Source organism: Hermetia illucens, chromosome 6 (assembly GCF_905115235.1).
Source record: "Hermetia illucens chromosome 6, iHerIll2.2.curated.20191125, whole genome shotgun sequence".
Lineage (NCBI taxonomy): Eukaryota > Metazoa > Arthropoda > Insecta > Diptera > Stratiomyidae > Hermetia > Hermetia illucens.
In genome coordinates, this window is record NC_051854.1 from 55,322,222 (window position 1) to 55,335,416 (window position 13,195).

Genomic DNA, 13,195 nt, shown 5'->3' on the forward strand with positions numbered 1-13,195 from the left:
CCGTCATATGGATCAATACGCTTACCGAGCACAGCGGGAAGACTACTAATAGACTGCCTCTAATTGTGAGAACGCAGGCGGCCGACACAAAATATCAACCATAGACCTTACCAGAAACGTTAACGAAGGAGCCCAGAAGTGGCAGGAGATATTACGGCGTCATTACCGTTAATGAATAAAAACGACTTTAATTCAGTCGGAATTACATAATGTACATATAAGATAAACCCACCTACTTTCTGAGGCTCGTATTATTATTCTCTGGTATAGAACTACATATATTATGATACAAATAACAAGAAGGATATGAAGTGTGTAGCTGATGGAACTGCAAGAATATTTAGGGAATGGTTTATGACGAAATTTGTTAAAATAAATTAGATGAGTGATGAAAGGAACTGCACTTCCGTCTTGGAGCTTCTGAATCTCATAATTATGAGAAATATGCATTTCACTGAGATTTTTGCTGGTTTTGCCATTGCTTGCCGCATCTGACAAGATAGCTTTCACCAGACTGGGCCCCGTAAAAAGAGACTGCAATCCAGGACAGTTCACTTCCTGATCATCTACATTGAGTATGAGAAAGTTAGTTTAATCAACCTTGTCCCCAGAGGCTTCCACTTAGATATTGTTTCATTGAGTGGCTCTCCTGAATTTCTTCAGATTTTTTTTTGTTTTCAACAGTTAGGCCTGTTCCCTTACATTTTTAAAGAAAACCGTAAACCAGATCTCTGAATTGACTCAATATTTACATATTATAGTTTGGGAACAAATGTTCACATTCTGCACTTCGGAAAGTACTATTTATAACGCCAGCTCTAGCCTTTTTTCTCATGGCAGCCATTGTTACTCTATTGAATAGCATCTTTTCTAGCCTGTTGCTTGGCTTAATAATCCTTATTTTTAGCTCTTCCGACAGGGATAGGTTAATTTACTTAATGTCTCCCATGAGATGAATAATAAGGTGGAGCACTATCATACTGAGACAAAATATCATATTTTATTCCGAAGTAGCAATCGAACGTCATTTTGAAAAAAAAAACTCAACTATACCCTACCATTAGGGTCGAAAAGTACGCCCAATCACACATGCCCCAATATTGCAGCTGAATCTATGTGGATATAAGTCTGTACATGAGTTGCGAAGGTTCTCCTGCATGGAATGTGAAAATTATAGGAGTTGGTTTCTTGAATCGTCCCTTCAAAGGGTCCGTTTAAAAAGTTGTATTGCTCAATGTGACAACGCAAAAACCAGAGATAAAATTCGTTTTTTCGAGGATAACTTTTCGACCCTGACGTTTTATGGAATATTTTCTGAATGAAAATTGGTCTCATAACTGAGGTTAGACCATAAAACAAAAAGTGTTTAAGAAAAATATTCAGTCTTCCAACATAGGATTGTTCTGGAAGAATAAATATTTTTTCTTTAAGCTCACGTTTGGAACTGGAAAAAAAGACTGTCGTCTTCGGGACATCCAATTATCTAGTAACATCGCGTTAATGCGCTGCATTTATTATATTTGTAGTGTAAAATGTGCGGCAACGTCGGGTAACGAATGATGAACATTTTTTACGCAAGACAAGAAAACGGATTAAAAATTTCTCAAATCAGTAGGATGTTTTTACAGACAAATAACAGGTCATAAATTCTGTAGACGAGAATTACTTTATGATATAAATAATTAAAAATCGTTTTTCCACGGCAAAACCATCTCAAAGAACAGGGAACCATAACACTAACAGATTTCCAAGCGCTAGTCGGCATCAGCACTTGTTACCCGACTTACTGTCTCTCTTTCTGTCGCATGCATTTGCCTCGTCTTTGTGGACATATGTATGTGAACTGAGAAATTCTAGGTATATAGGAATAGCATTAGTTTGTGTGGCGTCATGTATCAAATTAAACGTTTCAATTATTGCTTTCATAAGCGCAGCATAATTTCAATATCGACTACGAAATTGGGGTTAGTTGTCAAACACTACAAGCCTAAAGGCAGAACTCATTTTCAACCAACAATTCCCTGAAAAATAAATCTTTAGTAAAGCAAAAACGAAAAAACTTCGAATTTTTATTTCAATTACCATCAATTTATTTAAGTGCAATGCTATAGGTTTTGTTAATTAATAAAAGCATATTACCAAAGTTTTGAAATTAATCGGAAAACCCTCCTTAAGTTTACCCTGCAACAGTATAATACTGACTCAGATCTTGCTATTAGTAACAAAGTTATAGCAAGCCAAAGTTATCAATATCGTTTGAATTTCATCATCATCAACGGCGCAACAACCGGTAACCGGTCTAGACCTGCCTTAATAAGGAGCTCCAGACAACGGTTTTGCGCCGAGGTCCACCAATTCGATATCCCTAAAAGCTGTCTGGCGTCCTGACTGACGCCATCGCTCCATTTTAGTCAGGGTCTGCCTCGTCTTCTTTTTCTACCATAGATATTGGCCTTATAGACTTTCCAGGCTGGATTATCCTCATCCATACGGATTAAGTGACCCGCCCACCGTAACCTATTGAGCCGGATTTTATCCACAACCGGACGGTCATGGTATCGCTCATAGACTCCGTCGTTATGTAGGCTACGGAATCGTCCATCCGTCCAGGGGGCCAAAAATTCTCCGAAGGATTCTTCTCTCGAACGCGGCCAAACTATTAATGGTCTCAAAGTTGTATTCTCCTATCTTCTTCCCGTTTGACCAGTACAGTTCGATCTTGTTGGTTGGTTTTTGGGTGCTAATGTTACCACCATATATTTTGTCTTACCTTCATTGATGTGCAGCCCAAGATCTCGCGCCCATTGCCGCCTGCTTGATCTGGATGAAGGCAGTTTGTACGTCTCAGGTGGTTCTTCTCATGATGTCGATATCGTCGGCATAGGCCAGTAGTTGGGTGGACTTAAAGAGGATCGTACCCCTTGCATTTACCTCAGCATCACGGATCACTTTCTTGAGGGCCAGGTTAAAGAGAACGCATGATAGGGCATCCCCTTGTCGTAGACCGTTGTTGATGTCGAATGGTCTTGAGAGTGATCCTACTGCTTTTATCTGGCCTCGCACATTGGTCAGGGTCAGCCTAGTCAGTTTTATCAATTTCGTCGTACCGAATTCTCTCATGGCCGTGTACAGTTTTACCCTGGCTATGCTATCATAGGCGATTTTAAAGTCGATGAATAGATGATGCAAGTGGTGTCCATATTCCAACAGTTTTTCCATCGCCTGCCGCAGAGAGAAAATCTGATCTGTTGCTGATTTGCCTGGAGTGAAGCCTCTTTTCAATGGGCCAATGATGTGCTGGGCGTATGGGGGTATCCAGCCTAGCAAGATAGCGGAGAATATCATATAGATGGTACTCAGCAGCATGATACCTCTATAATTGCTGCACTGTGTGATATCTCCCTTTTTATGTATGAGACAGATAATCCCTCATTTCCAATCGTCAGGCATTGATTCGGTCTCCCATACCTTAAGCACGAGTTGATGAACCATTTGGTGTATCTGGTCGCCTCCATATTTAACCAATTCGGCTGTAATTCCATCGGCTCCTGGCGACTGTTTCTCTAATACTTGGTGGTGGTAGTATTTGTCCGTTGTCTTCAGTTGGCGGGACCCCCAACTCGTCGATGTTCTGGTTGTTCAGTAGCTCATCAAAGTACTCAATGCATCGCTAGTCCGAGGCTCCTTTTGTGGCTTCGTAACAAGTTGTTTTCCGTGTAGGGTTTGAATTTACTGCTACTTAAACCATAGAAATGTGATGCTTACTTTGTAATTCATGGACCCATATATAAAGTAGATGCTTCGGTAAAACAAAACATTATTACAATGGGTTCACAGGCAGACCACCTGACAAGCGTGTCAGCCAGAAAGAGGATGGTTATTTTTTTTAGGATGTGGCCATGTGGGGTATGAAATGAAAGAGCCTAGTTAGTGTTTACCCAAGTTTATCCAACTATTAACAGCGGTTGAAAAACGAAACATATTTCCAAAAAAAAACATAGTAATATGCTCTTGTTAACTTAATTTGTGTAGATATCGACATGGAGAGCATTTTTAGGCCTGCAAACTATACAGAGGCAGCTTCATGATTTTTTCAGATTTTTCGGATGGCTAGTTTCTGAGAATGGGTCCGTTAAAGAAATCATCACCTTCGACCCACCGCACTCCCCGTCTTTCCAGCAAATATCGAAACTGAGACCGGCTTTGGAGATTGCTAATCGAAACCTTCCATTTGTTACACAACATGACTATATTCGGTGAACAAAATTGTACACCTCTCTTGTGCATGTATGAGGACCTCCCTTAAACTCAATATAGAAGGATGTAACTTATTGCATATATGGGCGTGCATAGCTTCCATCTTCTCATCAAATTTCGTGTCAATCGATATAGCCGTTTCTGGAAAAAGTGCGTGTGACAGATAGACAAATGGACAGACAGATATTGATAAAGTGTTGTTTTACAAACAAAACCTTAGAATGGGATTTAATGTCAACGCATCTTAGAAATCCTAGTTCGGACCATAATGACGAGTATTGCGATAATTTTGTAAACAAATTATTGAAATCAATTTAGCAGTTCCTGAGAAAAATGAGGAGAAATTTTAAAAAATATGTTTTTGAGATAAACGCGTTCAAAGTTTCAGAAGATGTTTGCGACTATTCGGAATTCATTTTGGGTCTTCTTGTTAGTAGTCATTTGTATAAAGTTTCCTGACCTGAGTTCACAAAAAAAAAAAATTAAAAGAAAAGCATTGCCAGTTTCCCTCTGAAAATTTTTAGACTTCCAGACCGCGCACTTCGGTCATTGTGAAGGAACAGCATCGTTTCGTGAAACATCGATCAACTGCTTCAAACCTTCCAGTCTTTGCCAATTTGGTTCCTAAATGCCTTAATTCACGACAGGAGGTACATACTATTTATACCGCCACTGGATGTGCTATTCGCTTAAATTCTCCCCTACACCTTTTCCTATTCTTTTGGTGGATAACAAATGTGTGGTTTTATCTTACTTTACCTCAATCCAGCCTCCTTTAACGCTTTCCAACTCTCTTATCAGACATATCCTTGAATATTGCTGTGTAGTCTGGTCCCCCTTCCGCAACCGTGACCGTCGCGTTATTGAAGCTGTACAACGTAAAATCACTCGCAACCGCTTTTTCAAAAAGAACATGCCCCGTGTGGACTATCCCTCACGACTCAATTGTGTCTGCATGCACTAGTCTCCAAAATACGAAGACGATGCCGTACCTACCAATCCCATATAAATGCTATTAAATGCATCGTGATTTAAAAAAAAATCCATTTTAAAATGCCGAAAAAATATAGTGTTTTACCCCTGGTCTACCCCTTGTTAACTAGCGAAAAATATGAAAAAAGTACCAAATAAGGGTTCCTGATACAAATAAATTTATTAGAGCCCGAGAATAAGTAGGTATATTTTATATATATACTCTGCATAATATAGATATATGTATATAAGTTAGTTAAGTTGGGAAATGGAAAATTTCAAAAACTATGTCGAGTCATCTTCAAAATACCTGTTCTGTGATATATAATCGTCCAGCAACAACTAAGGCTTACATTCTTCCCAAATAATTTTACAAATTTCATATAACATGTATATTTCGTCATGATAAATGGTATGTATATATGAAGGTGTGAAAAGGTATGAAGGTGAGAATTCCTCAACGCAAGTACTTTCTAGATCTCTACTAGTCTGAACACAAGTCTGCTATATTTGCATTGATAGACACTAAAATAGTGACGGTTACTAAAAAACATATAAATCTGATTTATGAATATGAATAATTCATACTCGTCACATAACTCATCTCGTATGAACAACTCTTTAGGCAGTTTTATCAAATCACAACACCTACCACAGCAAAAAACATTGGTTTCCTATTGAACATGTTAATTTTTCATAACTTCCTATTAATTGTAAACACACAATGACCTTTATTTTTTTCTTTAAATTGAGGTAGGTAATTGCTACCCCCAGCAAAAACACTTTTAACACTCCCATGTGTATCTATTTCAAGGTGAAGTTATAACAATAACATTTCTAACTTACAAACGTTATACTACCGTGGAACACCGGTAACAATCTAGAACTAGACAGTCATTTAAAGAACTGGAAGATCCAGATATAACGCTCTAGGTAGATTGGTATGAGGTATTTTTTGGTCTAACTATGAATTTCGACTAACCATATGTACTACCACTACAGAAGCACCAGAAGCGAAAAAAGCGGATGATTTATAGATTCAAAACCAAACTAAAATGTGGGTTTTGCTTTTATTTATTAATATAATAATGGTAATAATCAATTTTTTCAGAAGATGGCATTTATTGATTTACTGTTCATGATTTTAGAAGAATTTTGGGCAGTGGAGCGGAGCTACAATAGATTTGTATTACAACTAAACTAGTTATATATGTATTTGATTTCTTCAAATCATATTGAGGAGGTTAGTAGCCAGTGGAATAGGACAGCAATCACTATGGCCAATTTTTCAAGCATCTTTATTATTATTATACGAATGAAGCGGGTTCTCACCTGCAGACTCGTACTATAGATCCATATGTATCTTAAGGTTTACATTCTCAATGGTTGAGTTGTCTGCGTTACCAGTTTGTACACATGAGAACCAATGGGTTAGTTTAACCAGGATTAATCCGCTTTAGTCAAGTTTCCATGGTAGTTTGCATATATGTCTACACATGTACTAGAATATGCCCACCAAACATCTTGAATTAAATTTTTACGATTTTGGAAAGATTCATTTCTCTTACTTATGTAGTAAATGATTGTCGTCATCCAACTGTATAAATGACGCTAGAGTTCGGGGGACTTTTCGTACGCAAGGCTAAGAATTATAAACATGCCAAGCTGACGGCATAAATGAACCATTTCAATAACGAGAAATATATTCAAAATCTGTATTCATTAACAAATGCTAATTTAAGATAATTTTTGCAACGGTGAGTTTCGTATTTGAGTTATCTAGTAAGCAGGGCTCAATTAATTTAATATGAATATGATCAGTCGAGTTTTGATGAGTGATAAATAGAAGGATATTCGGAAAGGTGATCTATTTTTTTGATATTTTTTTAGTGGGAAGAATCAATTTGAATTAAATGAAATTTGGGCATTATACTAGTCATATTTCGATCAACTTTTGGGAATTTGAATAATTTAATCCAAAAAATATTAGTCCGCTGAAGGTCATAACTAAGGTTCTCCAATTTCGGGACATGTAGGAACTCCAATTTTTATCTGAAACCAAAAAGGTTTTAACTTTACATTACCAATTTATTTTCTAAGAATATGAACATTAATCCACGTGGAAATATTCAAAATCAAAAATTTTGTAGCCATTGAAAAAAAATATCTTAATTTTCACCATTTATTTATCACTAAAAAAATACCGTTAAAAATATGATATCATTCGAAAGATTGGTTCTTACTTCCAAATTTCATAATGCTCGGTTCATTACTTTTTGACTTAGAATTCTCGCAAATGTGAACAAGAGACTTTTTGAGAAAAGTGCGTTTGAGGAGTCGCCTTTCAGATATGAAGACTTACTTACAAAAACAAAGTTAAACAAACTATAGTTATATACATAGTTACAGGTTTGCCGCGTATTCTGGAATAGTTAAGTTATCGATCTATGCAATAACAAACCAAGTGGGCAAACCAGGAGCTTGACTACTTACCTTTTTGGCTATATCTCGGTAATCTTCAGTTTCTATGGGAACTTTTTTGTAGAAATCGGTTTATCTATAAGTTTCGTAAATATTTTTTTTTGATTCAATGATAATCCCAAAGATATGGAGAAACGTTTCCGAGTGATTCATTATCTTTAAAGCCAAATACCATAGCTTGTTTTTTTATTTAATTAGAAAAAGTTACTTAAAGTTTTTATCGTTTCGAGATAAAACTAGAGAAGTCAAATTAGTCTTCCTTTCAATATAACTCTGAAGTAACTCCCGCCATGACCCAAGGAACCTGGTTTTGGACTGTTCGCCTTCCATACTAAAACACACACAGTTATGTAGCAATGAATTCAAAAGGAAGTGGTTGCGCCATTGATAATCTAAACGACAATTAAGATTCCTATCAATCAATGAAGTCGTCCAATTTAGCTCGATTCCAGACATCTATGGAAAATTTCATTCACCTAAGTATTATATTTTTTACGTTTTACTCCTAACTGAAAGAATTCGCAAAAAGTTAGAGCAACGTCTTAATTCTCACGCATTCTTATGATCAATTAGCATCTATTGTTGGCAATTAGCACATTATTCGAAAAACATCAGTTCTTACTCAAATCATATTACTCGGAAGTTTGATTATCCTTTAAAGTGTGAATTGCTTTTTTCAATAGAATTTACAATTTAGAATGTATTTCACCTACTGAAGTATTACCACTACTTTGCGTTAAAACTAGTGGAAATATTGAGTTTATATTATTACAAGCTGGTTATACAAAAATTATAGTTAAATATACAGATGACATATTCCATTCTGCCTTTTTTGGAAGCCTCTCTTGTGATTTAAAAAAGCAAAGAGAAGAACCAAATTGAACATAGAAATGGTCTAACGTGGTACTCAATTTTAAAAGTCAAATCACTTTTTTTTATTATAGTTACATATCTACATTAGTGATAAAAATATTGAAGACTATGAATAATGATGAAGATTCCACATTCGACATGATTCGTGAATCGAATACAGCCCGATATAGGAAATCGGTTCAAGATTCTGAGAGAGTCTTCAGAACTGAGTCATTAAGTTGTAATAATCTATTAATTCCATTTTAAGAACCATATAATACGACTAGGACAATATATTTTGCTTCTGGATAATGCCCACTCCTTTTTATAGAATCAGGAAAAGACGATACGAATATATACATATAACGAAGTAGAGATAAAGAAAAGCATTAATGAAGCATTGAGTTTCAAGTTTCGGGAGCATCTTCCCTGGTTGGGAAAACTTTTTTATTCTGAATACCAATTTATAAATTTAAAGGTTTTATACCTTAATAATAATCGTTTGCGCGACAATCTAATTGGATCTGAGCATTAAAGCGCTTCATTTAAGACCGTAATGGTATGCTACAGTACCTTGTGGGAGGCAATGTGGTCAGCACAGCGCTCGCTCGTCATTATTATCCTGACTTGACTCAGATGCTTATTTACAGCTGAGCAGAGATACCGAAATATCATCTCAGTAGGTAATATGACATCATATCACCTTTTATTACGAAAAACCAGACGACATTACCTTTTATTATGTAGATAGAACGGCCATTGATTATGAATATTGTAAGGGTGAGCCTTTGGTTATTGAGTAAAGGATAAGCAATCGCTTGTTGCGATTGTAAATTGTATATCGTTAAGATTGGCGTAATTAATAATCAAATGACTATTTGTACATACTACTGTATGGGATGAAATCACTCACAAAATTAATATTTTACCGTTAAACAAATTCGAAAAGCAAAAGTAAAAGGATACGCGCACTATAGTCGACAGATTGAATAGTGAAACTAAAGTAAAAATTTTTAAGATGCAATAAAATCCACTTTCTTATTATTATTTCTACCATTACATCCCATATTACGCAAATGCCAATAGAAATGGAAAAAACTAATTCAAATTACGGATAAGGTAATACAAATCACAGATAGGGTATGCATATGCACCATAAACAAGGATTGCACCTTAGATAAAAAACGGCACAGCCTTTGAGAAACACATATCATAAAAGACAAACATTGTATTGATCTCGGTTGCCTTGCTTAACCTTATATTTGGTCTAGCACCAACAACATACACACATCAATCAGTAGCCAAACGATAACATTACGGACCAATTTTTACTTAAAGCAAAGAATCTGCATCCGCGTATTCACTTGCACCTGAAATAATTCTTCTAGCCGATTAACAGTCCAAAGCCAGCGAAAAGCCAACCTAATGTCAGCCCAAAGCAGCCAAGAGAACAAGCCATAACAAAAATAGATTCACAAGCGATGCTTCGCGTTGACATCAGCGCGGCGTCCGCATTAGCTCGGCACTCGAGAACTACCGCCGCCACTTGTTACGAAGAGCGGTGATGCTTTGTAATTTGACATTATAATCATCATCATCAACGGCGCAACAACTGGTATCCGGTCTAGGCCTGCCTTAATAAGCAACTTCAGACATCCCGGTTTTCCGCCGAGGTCCACCAATTCGATATTCCTAAAATATTCCTAAAAGCTGTCTGGTGTCCTGACCTACGCTATCTCTCCATCTCAGGCAGGGTCTGCCTCGTCTTCTTTTTCTACCATAGATATTGCCCTTATAGACTTTCCGGGTTGGATCGTCCTCATCCATAAGGATTAAGTGATCCGCCCACCGTAAATTGTTAAGCCGGATTTTATCCAGAACCAGACGGTCGTGGTATCGCTCATAGATTTCGTCGTTATGTAGGCTATAGAATCATCCATCCTCATGTAGGGGGCCAAAAATTCTTCGAAGGATTCTTCTCTCGAACGCGGCCAAGAGTTCGCAGTTTTTTTGCTAAGAACCCCATTCTCCGAGGAATAAAAGTCTTGTACAGTAAGAACTTTGACCCTATGGTGAGACGTTTCGAGCGAAACAGTTTTTGTAAGCTGAAATAGGCTATATTTCTAAATTTGCCTGGAAAGCGCAGTGTGCAGAGCCTTTCGCTTATGTTTTCAAAGCCGATAACAGTAGGTTCAATTTTTTGGATGACTAAGAAACCTACTCCGAGCACATGGTTTATTGGATGGCCGCTATAATGTATGGTGTAGTGGTTCTTCTCCAGAAAATCGATCCCTGTCCAAAGCATTTCCAGCAAAGTTGTTACATCAGCCTTATATTGGGACAGGGTATCGGCTAGCTGCTTGGCAGCTCCATCTCTGTACAGGGAGCGGATGTTACATGAGAAAATCGTTATTTCGTTGTCGTTGCCGGGGTATTCGTTGTAAAGTTCATCTTGTCCAAGGCTCCTTCTGTAGCTTCGTGACGTTGGTTTTCCGTGTAAGGACGTCAGCCCTACCCAACCCCCCAACGTGGAGGTTCAGTTGGTACAATTTGTCCCGTTTTGAGGTGATAATGGAAGGTAATGCGCTGATGTTAGGTGTACAATTTAAGGTGATACCACTTTTGTAATATTACATACATCACCTACCCATCTCTACAGCTGAACCGACTGGTATCCGACATCCAGTCACGATACAAATCCCTCTGCCATCAGCGAGAGTTTTGAACCGCAACCTTCCGCTACTTTCATTTTTACATCTATTCCGTTTCGAAAAATCTATTCCTTCCCAAAGCACATGAAGCCACCGCATTACAACCAATCTGGAATTCTTGAAGTGAACAAATCTAAAAGCGTGGTGGAAAAGCAGGGATTCCTCTCGGGCCTGAACTTTTATCGGGGGCTCGCAATACAAATTTCAATGAAAAAAGGGATAATTTTTACCCCAGATTCATATAATTTTCACCTCGGGCCCGATTTTTTCGCATAATTCTGACCCTGGGCCCAGATTTCCTCTCTACGGTCCTTCGAATCAATTAATCAAGAACTGTTTGAAGCTATGATGAAAAATATGGTTTCGAGAAGAACGCGTTTGAAGTTTTTAGAAAGGTTGCCCGCAAGCGTATAAACAACAAAGCATATACATATGTAGCGATTGCAAACAAGCTAGCAATATGCCAATAAGTGATGTGAATCGTTGCAAGGAAGGTTCGAAGGCTACCATTTCCCATCAACATGAATGATGATTACATAAATCGATTCAGGTTCAGACATGACTAGGTCGTCGACGCTCTAGGCGGTTACATTGAGCAATTTCATTGTTGAATATATTTTCTACAATTGTGCCATGTTTGGACAAATAAAATGATTATATTTGGTGTTATATGTTTTTATATATGTTTTTTGAAGTCAATTTTTCGGATCTACTTCGAAAGCTTTGTGTAAACCTTCACCTCCAAGTATGACTTTTTCATTAATAAAATGAACTACTTAGCTAAAGGTTGCAGTGAGACAGACGAAACGATTGCGGAATTTAAAGTATTTATCACATGAGTGAATCAAGCACTGAGTTGTTTTAAAAGCAATTGTTAAAATATGAAAAAACCAACAAAACGAAAATTGACGATTAAATTAATGTCAACCTCCAAAATTTTACTTTGATAAGTCCCCTCATATGTCCGTAGTCGACTCATTCAAAAATATCATCTATAGACATATCAGAACAATGGTGAGATATCACACCAATAAAGTTAGTATTAAATTTTCCACGCTGATATCTCTAGTATGGCAGTAAGTATAACTGTGTGGCACACTTGGATATAGTGCTTGTTTGGCTGTTATCTGAATATGAGCTGTGATTCTTGGATGCCCTCCCTTATCTTGTCAATCAATACTGCAGTGCGTTAACTTACTGCCTGTTGATTAACATAATATTGACTTCGATGTATGTACTCATGAATTATCACATATCTTTATGTAATTCTGTTTATACTAAAATATTTGATATCAGGTGTAATTTCCATTTAAGTGGCTATTTTGAAAACAATTTGTTTAAAGAAATTGATTATGATTTTGATATATTAGTTTGTTCTGATAATCAATTGTTTGTCACTATCTTGGACGTAGAAAAACGGAAAAATTCGCTTTGTTTTTTGATTTGTTCAATATAAATAAAAATAGATTGTCAGATAATTTTTCTAGTAGACTTTGGATTAAAGTAAAGTGGATTTTGTAGGAACTATCAATTTTTCAATTATATTTAATAGAAACTACATATTCAAGATAATCGTTACCTTTAGTATTAAGTATTAAGAGACTGAAGATGAAAAGGTTGTGGGAAAAGTAAAATATAATAACATGGACTTTGGATGAAGTCATAGAAGCGTTACACTAGCTGCGTTCCTTATGGCAACCGCGAGCCTCGCGGAGTGCACGGACGACGGGCGCGGGGAAAGTAAAGTCAAAAACTGACGTTTACGAATCATGCTCGCGGTTTCACGCAAATCTAAAACGGTACGCTTCGCGAGGCTCGCAAGCGTAGTGAACTCCAAACGGACTCAGCTTCTGTCAATCAAATATCGCAGTAACTATATGCTGACCCAATCCGTTAGCAATCGTTTATTGATTTTTAAATAA

The 13,195-nt window shown here is 37.0% G+C and overlaps 1 protein-coding gene across 1 annotated transcript in view; it reads right to left on the reverse strand.

Annotated features, from left to right (window-relative positions):
* Positions 1-13,195, reverse strand: part of LOC119660604 (bumetanide-sensitive sodium-(potassium)-chloride cotransporter) — a 40,599-nt gene that overhangs the window by 12,984 nt on the left and 14,420 nt on the right. The gene's annotated exons all lie outside the window — the stretch shown is intronic.